Source organism: Mytilus californianus, unplaced genomic scaffold (assembly GCF_021869535.1).
Source record: "Mytilus californianus isolate M0D057914Y unplaced genomic scaffold, xbMytCali1.0.p SCAF_8, whole genome shotgun sequence".
In the NCBI taxonomy this organism is placed as follows: domain Eukaryota; kingdom Metazoa; phylum Mollusca; class Bivalvia; order Mytilida; family Mytilidae; genus Mytilus; species Mytilus californianus.
Window position 1 is genome coordinate 29,428,961 of NW_026262734.1, and position 15,317 is coordinate 29,444,277.

Sequence of the window (15,317 nt, forward strand, 5' to 3'; positions counted from 1 at the left end):
TAGGCAACTGTACGGCGTTCAACAATGAATAAAACCAATACCGTATAGTCAGTAATAAAAGGCTCTCACCTGAAAAATTTGAATAAATTCCAACGAGAAAATTCACGGCCTGATTTATGATATAACGATTAACGAAAAAATGAATACTATTATGCCAGGAATGCACCAACGACAACCACTGAACTACAGACTTCAGACTTGGGACAGGCACATAAAGAATGTGGCTGAGTTAGCATGTTGGTGGGCGCCTAACCCTCCCTCGATGTGTAACAGCACAACAAAAGAAACTATAAGCATCAGTTGGAATAGGTTTGCTCAAAATATCGGTTCAAGGCACAACAACATTTAACATAAAACCAGTAGACACAAAGCACCGAAATAAGAGTACTCACTATTACTGAAAGCTAATTCAAAGCAAATTACAACTGATAAATAAATCATGTTTTCTCGGACCAAAGTATCAATTAGTACACGGATTTTGTATAAATAAGTCATAAACAGTCTGAGAAACGCATGACCTTGTGCAATGCCAAATACAAGTAAAAAGTACCGACAGGATGTAAGATATTGAGTTTACAAAACTGTGCATTTATAGCAATATATATATATATATATTGTTTCTTTGGATTTTGTAGTCAGTTGTGTGGCATGTCTGTGATGTATGTTTACACAGTTTTGGCTGCTTGGTCCCAATTATTGTCACATTAACATATTATGTATGAGAAACGCATGACCTTTTGCAATGCCCAAATATAAGTAAACAGTATCGACAAGATGTAGGATAATGAATTCTCATAACTGTACATATATAGCAACAAATATATTTTGTTTGTTTGAATGCTTGGTCCCTGTTAAATCAATATTATAACTCAAACATAAATAAAACCTTTAAAATATCTCAAGATCTTTCAGCAATTACATGTAACATTTCATAAATAATCTCGATTAAATGAATACCTTTAACAGTCTCTTATAAGTAAATTTCTTAAACAGTCAATATTGCTACTGAAGCTTATTCTTTATTGTTAGCAAATTGTTTTGTCTCAGTACAGCTTATATGTAAATATCCGACAAGATATTGAAAGATGACTGTAACTAAAAATAAAAACAAAAAACAACAAGAAAACATATGATTATGCTTTTGTACAGTGAGTATATTCAACCAATAATGATAAGCTAATTTTACCTATTAAAAACACTGAAATGATATTTTGAAAAAGAGAAGGCATAAATGGTGCTCCTTTAATAACAGAGTTGTACCTGTATTAATACATGTAATATGGATCACAGTATATGGCCACAATTTAGCATGGACCCGTCTTAATTCCATTAGAAAGTAATATACAGTGACAAAAAGCGTTACCTTAAAGATATAACTGCTTTAACATGTTCAAACATTCATGCAAAATATAATCATACTGGAGAAAACTACTGAAGGGAACTGAATCGAAATAAAACTAATACAAACAGCAAACTTTTCTAGATTTGGATACACGAGTCATATATAATATACAAACTTAGGTACAAAAAATTTACTTTTGCGTTTCCTATTATTGAATTTATGTTTTAAACGAAAATGTGCATTGTGTCCCTTTTCCAAAATCGTTTTATATGTCCGTGTCTAGCGTCACGTTTTAGATTTTAATGACTGTTATCTATGAAAAGTAAAACAACAAAAATACAGAACTCCAAGGAAAATTCAAAACGGAAAGTCCTTTATCAAATGGCAAAACAAAAAGCTCAATCACATCAAACGAATGGAAAACAACTGTCATATTCATGACTTGGTACAGGCATCTATGCATAACTTGTTATTTGCAAACTACTATAATAAATCTTTTACCAAATTCTTTCATAAATGCATTTTTATTTAGGCAGTGTGGATGTCCCTGGCGAAGCTCTGTTGCTAGCGGGAAGCAACAACATAAGGTATATATTTTCACTCTCATTTTCATTATTTAGCTAAATCATGCAGATTGACAGCTACTGACAGTGAAGAAATATTCGACAAGCATCATCATATTATGTAATAAGATCAAACTGACTTTCAATTAAAATAAATAACCAATTTTTACAACCGTTTCTACTATAGAAAATGTCAGATACATCTACATATTTGACAGTGATGTATACATGTAAAATATAATAAAACATAATTTTTGATTAACATAGTTAAACTGTACTTGTGTGAAGAATTGTATTCGCATTCATGCCAAATTTGATGTAAAAAGATTTTTTTTTTTAAAAAAAGGTTTTGACACGACATGATTAAACACGTATACAATTTTGCATACGAGTTTGTTTTTATGATGATCTTAACGTCTAAACGATTTTTATATAACTAGAAGGTTCAAACGACAGTATGTCAACACCATGATTTATCACATACATTTAACATTATGTATGTCTATGTTTAACAAGTAACTAAGTGAAGGACATTTTGGTTCACTCTGTCTGTATCTTTGTTCAGACCGCCTCAGTGGTCTCGTGGTAGCGTGTTTGCCTCGAGTGCGAGAGGTAGTGGGTTCGAACCCCGGCCGGGTCAAACCAGACTTTCAAATTGGTATTTGCTGCTTCTCCGCTAAGCATGCGGCAATAAGGAGTAAGAGCAAAGACTGGTCGGCTCGGAGTCAGAATAATGTGTATGGGTAAGGTTAAAGTCTTTCTGTGGACTGTTTTCCTTGGGAACTAGCAGCACATTCAAAATCCGGCTCAGCGTGTCGGTCTAGTACAAAGCAAGGTTAATATTCATATAACATTAACATGTTCTCGTCCTAAAAATGCATATTAATTTGCCACTGGACTTAAGCAGCCATCCATTGTCGTCATCATCTTTGTTCAGAAGTTGATATTTATATAAATAAAGGCAACAGTAGTATACCGCTGTTCAATAGTCATCAATCGATTAAACAAAAACAAATCCGGGTCACAAACCAAAACCGAGGGAAACACACCAACTATAAGAGGAAAACAACGGAATAACAGAAACACTGAACTGCTACAAAAACAAACGCCAACACCGATCCGATAGTAGAAGCGAAGTATGCATCGCCCCTTAAAAGAATCGAATATCAACATGTTAAGAAAACTCCGTTTGTTGCTTGTATATTATTAGCTAGCAGAGCCATATACTAGATGCTAAAAGGGAAAGGATTTGTTAAAACAATAATTAGTGAATGATTATGACTTGTGGATTAAAATCGGAGAACCAAACCAGGATTTTGATTGAAATTGTTTTTACCTAAAGATGGATGTCAAAAGGTAGTTCTGAAATCGTGTTTCACAACGGAAAATGCAGTGCTATACAAAAAGGGGATTTTAATGAAAAGTCCAATCCCATAAGCAGGGACTTTAAATGTACTGTCTTATTGGGTCAACCTGATTAGACACGAATGCCTATTTGCACATGTGCAAAACAAATTATTTTATTTTTACCACTTGCCTTATATACTTGATCAAAGAATGAAATTCAATAAACGAATACGTCTATGTTTGTATCTTCTTTGTGGATTTGTGAGATTTGAAGACCGTTCAACTAATTTTGGCTTCTACCATGTACATGCAGACCATTAAAAGAGAAATTTGTATGTTTTGTATAATTTCTTCTTCTGAATTTAATAAATGAATATGGATAAACTTCCTTTCAATTATAAATACTCGTCTGGGCTATTCCATGTATTGAATCACTTATTTTGATTCAGGTGGGATAGACTAAAACTCGTCTTTTAAGTTAACTTGCGTTTCAGTTGATGTTGGATAGAAGAGGTTTCGTCTATTGCACTAACAGTTCCATGTTTTTCAAAAGAGAGGCGAAGGATACCAAAGGGATATTCAAAATCATAAGTCGACAACAAACTGACAATACCGTGGCAAAAACATAGAAAAGACAGACAACAGTACACAAAACCCAACATAGAAAACTAAAAACAGCAACACAAACCCCACAAAAAACAGGGGTTATCTCAGGTTTTCCGGAAGGTTAACAGATCCTGCTCAACATGAAGCACCCGTCGCGTTGTTCGTTGAGGTTTAACTTTAGGTTTGATAAGAGAAATGACTCTTACTCTGTCTGTGCACCCGTTTTCGCCCCTTTTAGAGTTCATGCAACTCCTTCTGGTTTTTTTACCTCGATTGTCTCTCCCTAATTGATTTAAGAGATTTGAACATCGACAAACTACTGTCCCCTTAATCAATTAGCTCATCGCAGTTTAAGTAAGTAGATCTAGCATATTTACCTTTTTCATTACAAAAGAAGGCAATCTTGATCAAATGCCAATTAATAGATTATATAATATTCATAACGAGTGTGATGCAATATCGTTTTTTCAGTCCAAAATACAAGTGTACACGTATTATTACAGCTTTTTGTCACCATAGAATGTTCCCTCGAATTGACAAACCTGAAGATCATAAAAAAGTATTTTCTTAATATAAAATACATTAATAGAGGTATTGAATTTATTAATTTGTCTAGTATTTTTAATGACCTTACCGTTCAAAACTTCATACCTCCATATTCTGATAACATAGAGTCACCTATAATTTCTTATTTATATAAAAAAAAAACAAGCAGAAGTTTAATTTTTAACTATACGTCAGTTACATCAGACGTCAGTATAAAAAATAATGCTCCTTTCTTCAACATGAGACTGTGAAACATCGAAGTTAAGATTTGATCCCTATGGCCATGTAATTACATGTGACCTCAACATCCTTCAAGACCGAGAGGTTAAAAACTTTATGAAAAAAGGACAAAAATATCGTCCACCGTCGAAAATAAAATGGAAAGAGTGTCGTCAGGTCATTAAAGATGCTCTTTTGTCCTATTGTAAAAATTGATGTCAACGGGAGAAATATGCCAATCACTTGATTCATATTTGAATAAATGTCTGAATTTTGTTGATATTCGTACATCACATTTCGAAAAAAATGTAGAAATAAATAAAAGAGTAAGTAATACTCCCATTTCTAGAATTAAAAATGTTTTAGATAAATTACGTGCTTTTGGCGACCCTTTTGATTCGGTTGACAGTTTTGACTTTTCCACTTCCATACAATCTTGTCAAATAAAAGTTTTCCTATTTAATTACATAGCTACTGATCATACTTATGAGAAAGGTAAATATACTAGATATACTTACTAGAGGTGTGTTGATTAAAGCTGTACATTTTCTCCTCGACAACATTAATGTACGTTTCAGCAATAAAATTTATCGACAGGTAGTAGGTATTCCTATGGGCACCAATTATTCCCCTTTAATAGCAGACTTGTTACTGTACTGTTATGAATCACAGTTTATGGCAAAACAGAGTCAAGACCCGTCTAAATTCGATTTGATTGATAAATTCAACAACAGTTACTTTTATATTGATGATATGTTTTCGTTGAATAATCAAGAATTCTCTAAAAATACTGCCAAAATTTATCCAAAGGAACTAACCATCAATAAATCAAATATTAAAATATTAACAGAAATAACTATCCTTTTCTAGATAAAGATATTTCAGTTTTACACGAGAAACTCTACACAAAAATTTACGACAAAAGGAACGATCTTTCTTTCCCTATTGTTAATCTTCCTTTTTTGGACGATGATGTTCCTTTGAAACTGTCTTACGGTGTTTGTATATTACAACACGTTCGCTATGCCTGTGTCCGTAATAAAGTTTTGTATTTCAATGAGCGTAATCTGTGTATTACTTAAAAATTATTAAGTCCGGGATTTCGTTACCACAAATTACTTAAAACATTTACTAAATTCTCCAATAGATACAAAGATTTCGTTTACAAGTTTGTTTGCACCTGTAGAAAAATTATTTCAAACGGAATAGCACATTCTAATTTTTACGGGAATGTTGCAAATCGAGCCCGGAAATTTAGAAAAAAATCCGGGAAAACTTATCAATCCTTTAAATTAACTTATTCTAAAAGTTAACAAGTCAACACTGTGATTAAATCTTTGAATACTGTTTTTATTTGTATAAATATTGATTTGGTAACGGTAAATAAAAACCATAATGAATATTATTGTTATACACATATGCACATTCACGATACTATAATCTGTCGATACCGATATTTTGGCATTGCACAATATAATGTTTTTCTCTGACTGTTAATGATGACTTTACACTAAAATCCATTAGATGTTGGATGTGTACTGATTGATATTTTAGTCATAGATGCATAGTTTTTGATTAGTTGTTATTGGCTTTGAACTAGCTGTCAGTTACTGCGAGTACTCTCAGATCTTTACTTAGTCTTTTTGTTGTGGGATGTATAGATACGCTGCCACGTCCGTTCTGAGTTTTCGTTAGATGTTTTCTGCTTTGTATCGATCTGATGAGTTAATCCCGTTTCAACTGATTTTTATAGTTTGTTCTTATGTTGTACTGTTACACCACTGTCCTAGATTAGGGGGAGGGTTTCGCGCCAGCAAACTAGTTTTACCTCGCCACATTCTGTATGTATTTATCCGAAGAATCAGGAGGCTGTAGTTCAGTGGTTGACGTTGGTTCGTGTCTGTCATATTTGTTTTTCGCAAATTGTTTTGTTATAAATTGGGCTGTTAGTTTTCTCAATTGAATTGTTTTATATTTTTCATGTCGGGGCCTTTTATAGCCGATTATACGGTATTGGGTTTTCTCATTGTTGAAGGCCGAACAGTTGCCTATAATTGCTTGCATCCACTTCATTTGAACTTTGGTGGATAGTTGTCTCATTGGCAAGAATACCACATTATACCATGATAATTTAAGTATGTTAGGTAAGGACTTCTGGAAGTTTACTTTAAAAAGTCGAAAGGTCATTGTTAGTTCTGAAATATGTCAATGCAGTGTGTTTGCAAGGTTATGATTACTGTAAATGTTTTCCATGGTAAATCTTAGAATAGCTGATTTTACATTATCTATTATTACTGGTTGTGCTTGGCCTTAAATTTAATTTAGTTTTGATCAACCTAAATTCCGTTTTCTGAGTCGATATCTGAGCTTTTGCTGTGATTATCCTCTACGCGAAATATTACTTAATTTGATGATTTCTTGCTAAATTATCAGGATAATCTGAAAATTTGGTCGAAATAATAGATAGAGCCTGTAGTAGAAAGACAGTGAAAAAATCGAGAGGAGAGATGTTTTGACCTATCTAACTTAGTAAGTACAATGAAAGTATTGTTGATCACGACTCGTGGCCTTTGTAATCATACAGAGGGTCGACGATCAGCAATGCCTACTCTAAAGATTTTCGTTATTTTCTCAAAAAGAAAAAATTTTGTTATTGTAAAAGAGTAGTCTAATAAAGACGAGTTCCGAGACGCGTGTTTCATCTACATGAGCTTAATCAGTGGTGCTCAAATTTGCTTAGTATGAACACCATGTCAAGTACGAAGTTGAAGAGCATTGTAGATCAAAAATGTCAATAAGAAATTGTGCCAGATAGGGTGACAGACATCTATTCCTTGGGGTTGAAAATTCTTCGTCTCGAGTAATTCAAAGTTTTATTAACAGTAAACATGGTAAGTTTTTACAAATGACCGTATCAACGATACATCATGTCAAAACAGAAGTTCTGACTATTGGACTGGTGATAATCGCTGAGATAAAACGTTCATCAGCAGTGAATTAAATTAGAAAAGTGGCGTTCATATATGTTTGTTGTTTGTTTTATAGCTACTACTTATCTAATGCATACTTATTGTACTTTATGCTGGAAATGATGGAAACTTGAATTCATTTGGATTTTTATAGTAATATAATACAGTTTATTCTAAAAAAAAAATGATAAAATAGTCTCAAACAAGAGGCAGATGATACCATGGAAAGAATAGGAAGTATTACGTCGAAAAAAACAGGACAAACATAAAAGGTATACAAAGTGTAACGATACAAATAAAAGATATGTATAACGCGATACCATGCCCTCTTATTTGTGTGTGTGTGTGATTAAGGTACACATATCCAAGAACAAATGACAGCGTACATAACGGAACAATGGAACTTTATTCTATGCAATAAAGTATAACAAAATTACAAAACTCAAGGTAAATTCAAAAAGGAAAAGTCCAAAAAAACTGATGAAACCAAACGCTATCAATCAACGGAACTATAGGAATTATAACTAGTTACTTCTTTGCTTTGTTTTTGCTTTAAGAATGTTATTATACTTGTAATCAAAAACCTGGTTTTGTTCACGTCTTATTAGCTTTAACTGTTTTATTTGCGTCAAGCAATTCAACACTATACTTAGATGTTGATTTTGTTATAAAATCAAACAAAATTTTATTTCTATATAAATATGCACAATCATGGATCTACGATCTGTCGATACCTGTATCTTGGCATTACACGAGGTCATGTTTTTCTCTGACTGTTAATGACGTCTTTACACTAAATCCATTGGATGTTGGATGTGAACTGATAAATATTCTAGTCTTAGATACATAATTTTTTTTATTAGTTGTTATTGGTTTTGAACTAGCTTCAATAACTGCGAGTACTCTCAGATCTGTACTTTGTGTATTGTTGTTGTGGGGATGTATAAGTACCCTGCCACGTCCACTCTGTAATTTTGTTAGATGTATTTCTTTGTATCCATCTGATGAGTTAAGCCATTTTCAAATGATTTTTATAGTTTGTTCTTGTGTTACAAATAACCTTCAGTTTGCAAGTTCTCATGTGTATGTCGTCACGTGTAGCCATGACGTCTAAGCGCCAACATCATGTATGAAGTTCTACGGAATTTTATTCTATTTCAAATTTATGCATTTGTTCCATTTCGAACGTATGATTTCTTTTCGTAATTCATTAGAATCAGAATAACGGTACTATAGTTGAAGGTTTGCCGCCGGCATTGACGATTTGACAGTAGCAAATATCCGGTTTTTTTCTGTCGCGTCGCCAGTAAAACTGCATGTGCGACCGTCAAATCGCCAGTGAAGCGGCAACCCTTCAACTACAGTACTGTTATTCCTTAAATGTGTATATAGCATAATCCCATTCGATGCTTCCAATATCCAGTATAAAACATAAATAAACGATCCATTCTAAGCATGAAAATTTGGGGATACACTTTTTTTTTGTGGTTGTTTGAACACTATTCGTTTTTTTTTTTAATTTTTAGGCTGCAGAGGTAGAACATAACCTGAAATAATCAAATTGTGTTGTTGATGCAATGGCAAATTTAAGAAGCGTTAGCATTGAAGTAACACCTGGAAATGATGAGGACCATAAATTCAAGAAATTTCACAACAATACAAAGAACAAAAGGAATAAAAGAAATGTAAGATCAAAGGCTAGCGAGGATAATGCAAAGTAAGTTACTAACCAAATCTATTTCTATTTTTGTTTTTTTTTCTGCATTTATTTCAAAATATGAATTTTGTTTTAACGGTGGTATCAAAATTGATTTTTCAGGAATTTAACTTTAATTGTCTGGTAATTTTCCGTTTGAGGCATTACTATCAGAAAGAGAGGCAAACAATACAAAAGGGACATTCAAACTCATAAGCCATGGCAAATAAAGAAAAAGCTCATAAGACAAACAACAGTATACAAAACAAAACAAAGAACCCCACCAAAAACCGATGGTGGCTACGAAGAAGACGAAAATGTTTTTTTTTTTGCATGACCTTAATAATTATGTACAGCATTAATGCAAATCTAGCAATACTTAACACAAAACTATTAATTACCAAATGATTGACGATGGTATATAACTGGTTTCCCTAGACTTATAGTAAAATCCATTCTGAGGTGTGCGGGATGTATAAATAAGCAGCTACGTCCACCTGGATTTGGGACGGTTTCATGTTCTATGTATTTTATGGAACCCTTGCAACAACATCCTGAGGGAAAGTAAGATAAGCTGTTACTTTTTTCCCTTGTCCCTATTATTCTATATTACGCTATTTTAATGTGAAAATTAACGATCACAATGTCATTTGTACTTAATTTGAACTTTATCGGGAAAGTGTGTCATAATGGTTTACTATAATAATGAATTAGATTATTTACACTATTAACTTCAAAAAAATGTTTTGTTGGCTTCTTTGTTACATTTAAGTTTATGGTTTTTTTTATCATTTAATGTCACGTTAACTAATTATGTCTGTTTTTGGTTGCTCACACAATTTGTCAATATGACGAAACTTCATACAACTGTCAGACAAGTGCGATGTTTAGCTAGCTATAAAACCAGGTTTAACCTACCATTTCCTTCGGAAAATGCCTGTTCCAAGTCAAGGATATGACAGTTGTTTTTCAGTCGTACCATGTGTTGATCATGTTGATATTGTCGAGCGTTTGTTTTGTCAGTTTTTATGGACGTCGTCCTTTTCAGATCACCTCGGACTTCCCTTATTGTGCTATGTCATTTTTTTTTTCATTCACGCAACAATTGAATTACTTCCTTTATATGTTTGATCGTCAAATATTGCATGAAAATATGAGTTGTTATGTAGTGAAAGTTTGAATATAAACGTCAGGAGATGTGGTATGATTGCCAATGAGACAACTATTCAATAAAGTTCAAAAGTGGATGTAAGCAATTATAGACAACCGAACGGCCTTTAACAATGAGAAAAATCCATACCGTACAGTCTACAATAAAAGCCCCGGCAAGAAAAGTGTGAAACAGTTCAAATGAGAAAACGGCCTAATCTATAACAAAACAGTTCACGAAAAAAAAAAATATGACAGACATTAACCAACGGCAACCACTGAACAACAAGCTCCTGACTTTGGACAGGCACATAAAACATAAAGAAAATCAGTTGCAACTCAAAAGATCGGTACGAGGCACAAAAATAACTAAAATAGAATCAAATTTACTGCACCAGATTTGCATTTCGACAATCAAAAATGCTCGAGGCCTAATATTTGAAAATCCAAAACCTTATACAAACGTTGAAGAGTTGAGCAACCAAAAGAACCTAAAGTTCAGCAAAAACTGAACAAGGTATCAGAGCTTTGCTTGAGGGAGACATATGCCTTAATTCAAAATGGTTTCTAAAATTTTAAAACAGTTAATTACAATCAAAACAATATCCGTATATTCATGCCAGTACCGAATTAATGGCTACTATGCTGGTGATACCATCGGAGACTAACAGTCCACCAGCAGATGTATTGACCCAGTGTGAATAATAATATAAACGGTACCATTTTTATGCACCAGATGCACATTTCGACAATTTATGTCTCTTTATTGATGCTCGAGGCCAAAATATTTGAAAATCCAAACCTAATACAAACATTGAAGAGCTGATCAACCAAAAGGGCCTAAAATATAGCTAAAACCGGACAAGGTATCAAAGCTTTGCTTGAGGGAGACATATTCCTTAATTCAAAATGATTTCTAAAATGTTATAATAGTTAATTTTGATCAAAACAATATCCGTATTTTCATGCCAGTATCGAAGTTCTGGCTACTGGGCTGGTGATACACTCGGGAACTAACAGTTCACCATCAGAAGTATCCATCCAGTGGTAGTAATAATATAAACCATACCAATTTTGATGCACCAGATGCCAATTCGACAAGTAATGGTTCTTTAGTTATGCTCGAGGCCAAAATATTTACAATCATTGAGAATTACATACTATTTTATTTAAATACACATTTAGTCTATTGAAGTTCTAACATGCCTATACCAGCATTTAATATTGAAATGTTTTTTTTTCTAAGGGTTGATCGAAAGTTGTTTCTCGTAATTTCAGATCTCTACGAATAAATCAGATATCACCTACTCGTAAATCCAAGTCTATGAATACTATTGAGTGTCAAGATTAAACACAGAATCTAGCACAAAGAACATCAAAACAAAGCAACACTCAGGGGCAATCGATATGTAATTTCAATAGCAATAATAATGATGAGACTTCAAATATTCCTACATTCTTTTAAGAGGAAACATCCAATTTAGCTTTTAAATGCTCAAATTCTAAAAAATTGCGTAGCATCTATAATGTTTTTAATTGCTATAAGTTCTGGATTTGTTTCAAGAACAACGCTACATATTCTTGAAAACAATTGCACAAAACACAATAAACATTCTGATTCAGAAGCAACGGACGGAAACTGGATTTGGGCTGTTTCCTTGGTGATCATTGAACCATATTTTATCACATTTTTGGAAACCTTTTTCCGAATATGCTTTAAATCTAATAAAAAGATAGACATTGCAATACTGATTTTAGTAAGAAAACTATTAAACTGTTAAACCATCATTTCAATTTCATGAAGCTATAGCGCACGTGTGTGTGTGTGTTTATGTATGAAGTGGGTGGTTGTGTGTGTTTGAAGTAAACCTTTAACATCTATAAACAGTAATGGTGGAGGTAATCGAATATTATCTTGCATTTAATACTGAACATGTTCAGCACTAATGAAATAGATCAATATTTGTATCTTATTTTTTTAAAATTTTTTATGTTTTAGATTATTGTAACGCTTTTAAAACTTAATGCATCCTGCTATTTTGTTATCATTTCATGTATTTTAGATTTAATTCAACTTATTTAAATAGTGTGTATATACGACAGGAAGGATTACATATTTAAAAGTAATTATCTTTTTTTTTCAGATTATGGTCATTGAAACAGTTAACTCGGTTGAAATTTCAATTCGTGTGTTTCCTGTATTACCATCGTTTGAGCTCCAGTATCTGCTTCAGTATTGTTTCTGGCAGTTGCTTTCTTATTGCCACTTATCACATTAAATGATCATACTGTTTTGCGGAATTAGAGAACAAAACAAAAACAAACAAAAACTTTATGTCAACCGTACATTTTATCTATTATAGGTGTTATTTGTCAATTGGCTGGAATTATTCTAATGGCATTTTTACATCGACATCGATTGGTTATATTAGTTGTTTGTTCTGGGAGCTGTGTGCGTTTCCATTAAATACTGAGAAAATTTCATAACAATTGGTTGTGGAAATATTTCAAACAATCACGACAATTCTGTTGCAGAACACCCTTCTACCATTTGCTCTAATTCTTCCAAAGCGACGGACGTAGAAAATCCAGTTTCTTTCGAACAAAACAATATCAACGAATCATTTTCTAATGAACCTGGTAATATTGTAGCTGTAGGAGATGTTGCCCCAAATGGAACAAAAGTAAGAGGACATGAATCGAAAGTAACAACCGTACCTTTGACTCTAATCACGCGAGAGGTAGAGAATTAAAAGGGTCTTCCGCACAAAGAAAAGACAAGGAATCCCCTGTTTTTAAGAAATTTTATTTTAGAGTTGTTTCTCCAAGTGAACTAAAACTAAGGAACCACCAATCGTGAACGAAGATAACTTACTTGGTAAATCTTTGGAAAATGGTTTGTACTTAAGTTGCAGTAATAACAATATTTACAAGCAGTTCTGGCAATTCAAATGATACTTTTCGAGCACTTTTTAACAAGGTAACGCTATGGGGAATGCAATATTTGGCGAAAAAGAGCTAAACGACAACGGTTCCTGTAATTTATATAACTATAGTAAATATAGTTTGTTCATATGTGTACTACAAAGCATCGAAAATATCGTGCGTGATCTTTTGTCAAAGATTTGGGTTCTGTATTTCTATATTAGCATTGCCATTGCTCTCCATTGATCCAAACCAGATCTTCAACGATTTTAATCATGTGACATTTTGTTCTCTGACTGGTGTGTTAAAGGTGAAAATACACAAGTCAGTCCGGTATGCGGTTTAAATAGAACAAAAGAATTCGAACTCTTGTGTTTAGAAGGTAGAAAAGTGAAATGAATTTTGTGTACGGTTGTCAAGATGACACAAAAGTTACTTTCAGTAAAAACATTATGAATATTTGCATTCACGTTAATAAATTTTCATATTGTACAACTGTTAACAATGCAACTTGCAAACAATCGTTTTTAAAACGACCATAAGTCAAGTTGTTACGTCAATTAGGGGGTCTACTTATAAACTGCTACTTTTTTTTTGCCCGACATAGAAAAATCCTGGGAAAAATTACGAATATTGAGAAATGAATTATCAATCGGTTAAGACCATTCCCAAAGTGGCACACCTAAATTTGACATTTGTACGCAATTTCAAAGTTGGGTGTTATATGGCGGGGTTTTCCTCATTGATTAACGCATCGAACACACCCCGTCCTATATATGTAACATCACATGACTTTTTAGTGATTAAAACTATTATTTAAAAATAATATTTGCATGTTTGACATGTTTTTTTTTTCTTAAACAATAACAATTACTCCGACAGTCATAATTTCTGTATTATTCAAAAAGTTTTGTTACACATTTTGTTACACCTTAGTTATGCGGTAACCCGGATTGGTTGACCATTGTCAAGTTGAGTTTTTGGGGTAGCATAGATTTATATCGTTGTATTCCTCTTGTTTGTGTTAAACAATTGTACTTTCGGAATTATTTTTTTTTTTACATCTTGTATTGATCTTGTAATTTAGTTTGCGTCTTATTTCTTTGGTGTCATGTTTTGGCTATGTTTGTGTTCGACCATACAGTATTGACAAGTCGCCAATAGCGTTATCTTGTTATTTCTTGTGACTCTTTGTGTCTTATTTGTTGATTGCAGTTGGGGTTTTTTGTCATATGTTTCGATCGTACAACGTTTTAAAAGTCGACAGTTGCCCGCCGACATGGTGTGATTTTTTTTTCTTTTGATGTATTTGCATCTTAAGTTGGGATTGCAGTTGTTTTATCGATTTCTTTTGTGTTATATATTATCAATACATTTTTATACGATCTTATAGCATCTTACAATTGTCCGTCGACATAATGTGATATTTTTTCTTTGATCGCTAATATTATTCATAAGATTTAATTTAATTTTATTTAATTTTTTTTCTTTTCTTAATAGTTTACCCACAGTCGAAAATTTGTTAGACATTAAGAGTCGTGCATACGAGATTTTGACTTAGTTAACTGTTTTACATTAGACTTAATTTTATTATAGTTCTTCGCATAAGGACTCGATTGTTTTATAGTACTTTACTTAAATAATTGTCCAACTGTTAGTTGTATGTTAGTTCTTCACAACTCAGAAACAGATTCAAGAATATTACAGTTCTTTGCATAAAGACTCACTAATATTAGTTTTTACCTTATACGGTGGCTCTCTATAATTTCAGTTTTTCTTATACATGCTCACTATTACAACTCTAGTAGTACACGAGTGTCTTCATATTTCATGTACTATTACTCTATATATTACTCTAGCGTGTTTTCATTCTTGTTCAAACTTTTGGGGTCCTATTTAGAGCTAACAATGTCGCTACTAGTGCCCCATAATTAGTATTGTTTTTGAAAAGATTA

General features: G+C 32.8%; 1 long non-coding RNA gene across 1 annotated transcript; it reads left to right on the plus strand.

Annotated features, from left to right (window-relative positions):
* Positions 1-1,873: 1,873 nt before the first annotated feature.
* On the plus strand, positions 1,874-14,404 carry LOC127710553 (uncharacterized). The gene is made up of 3 exons (XR_007986226.1): positions 1,874-1,929; positions 9,119-9,309; positions 12,582-14,404. It is a non-coding gene; the product is annotated as an uncharacterized LOC127710553 (long non-coding RNA).
* Positions 14,405-15,317: the final 913 nt, after the last annotated feature.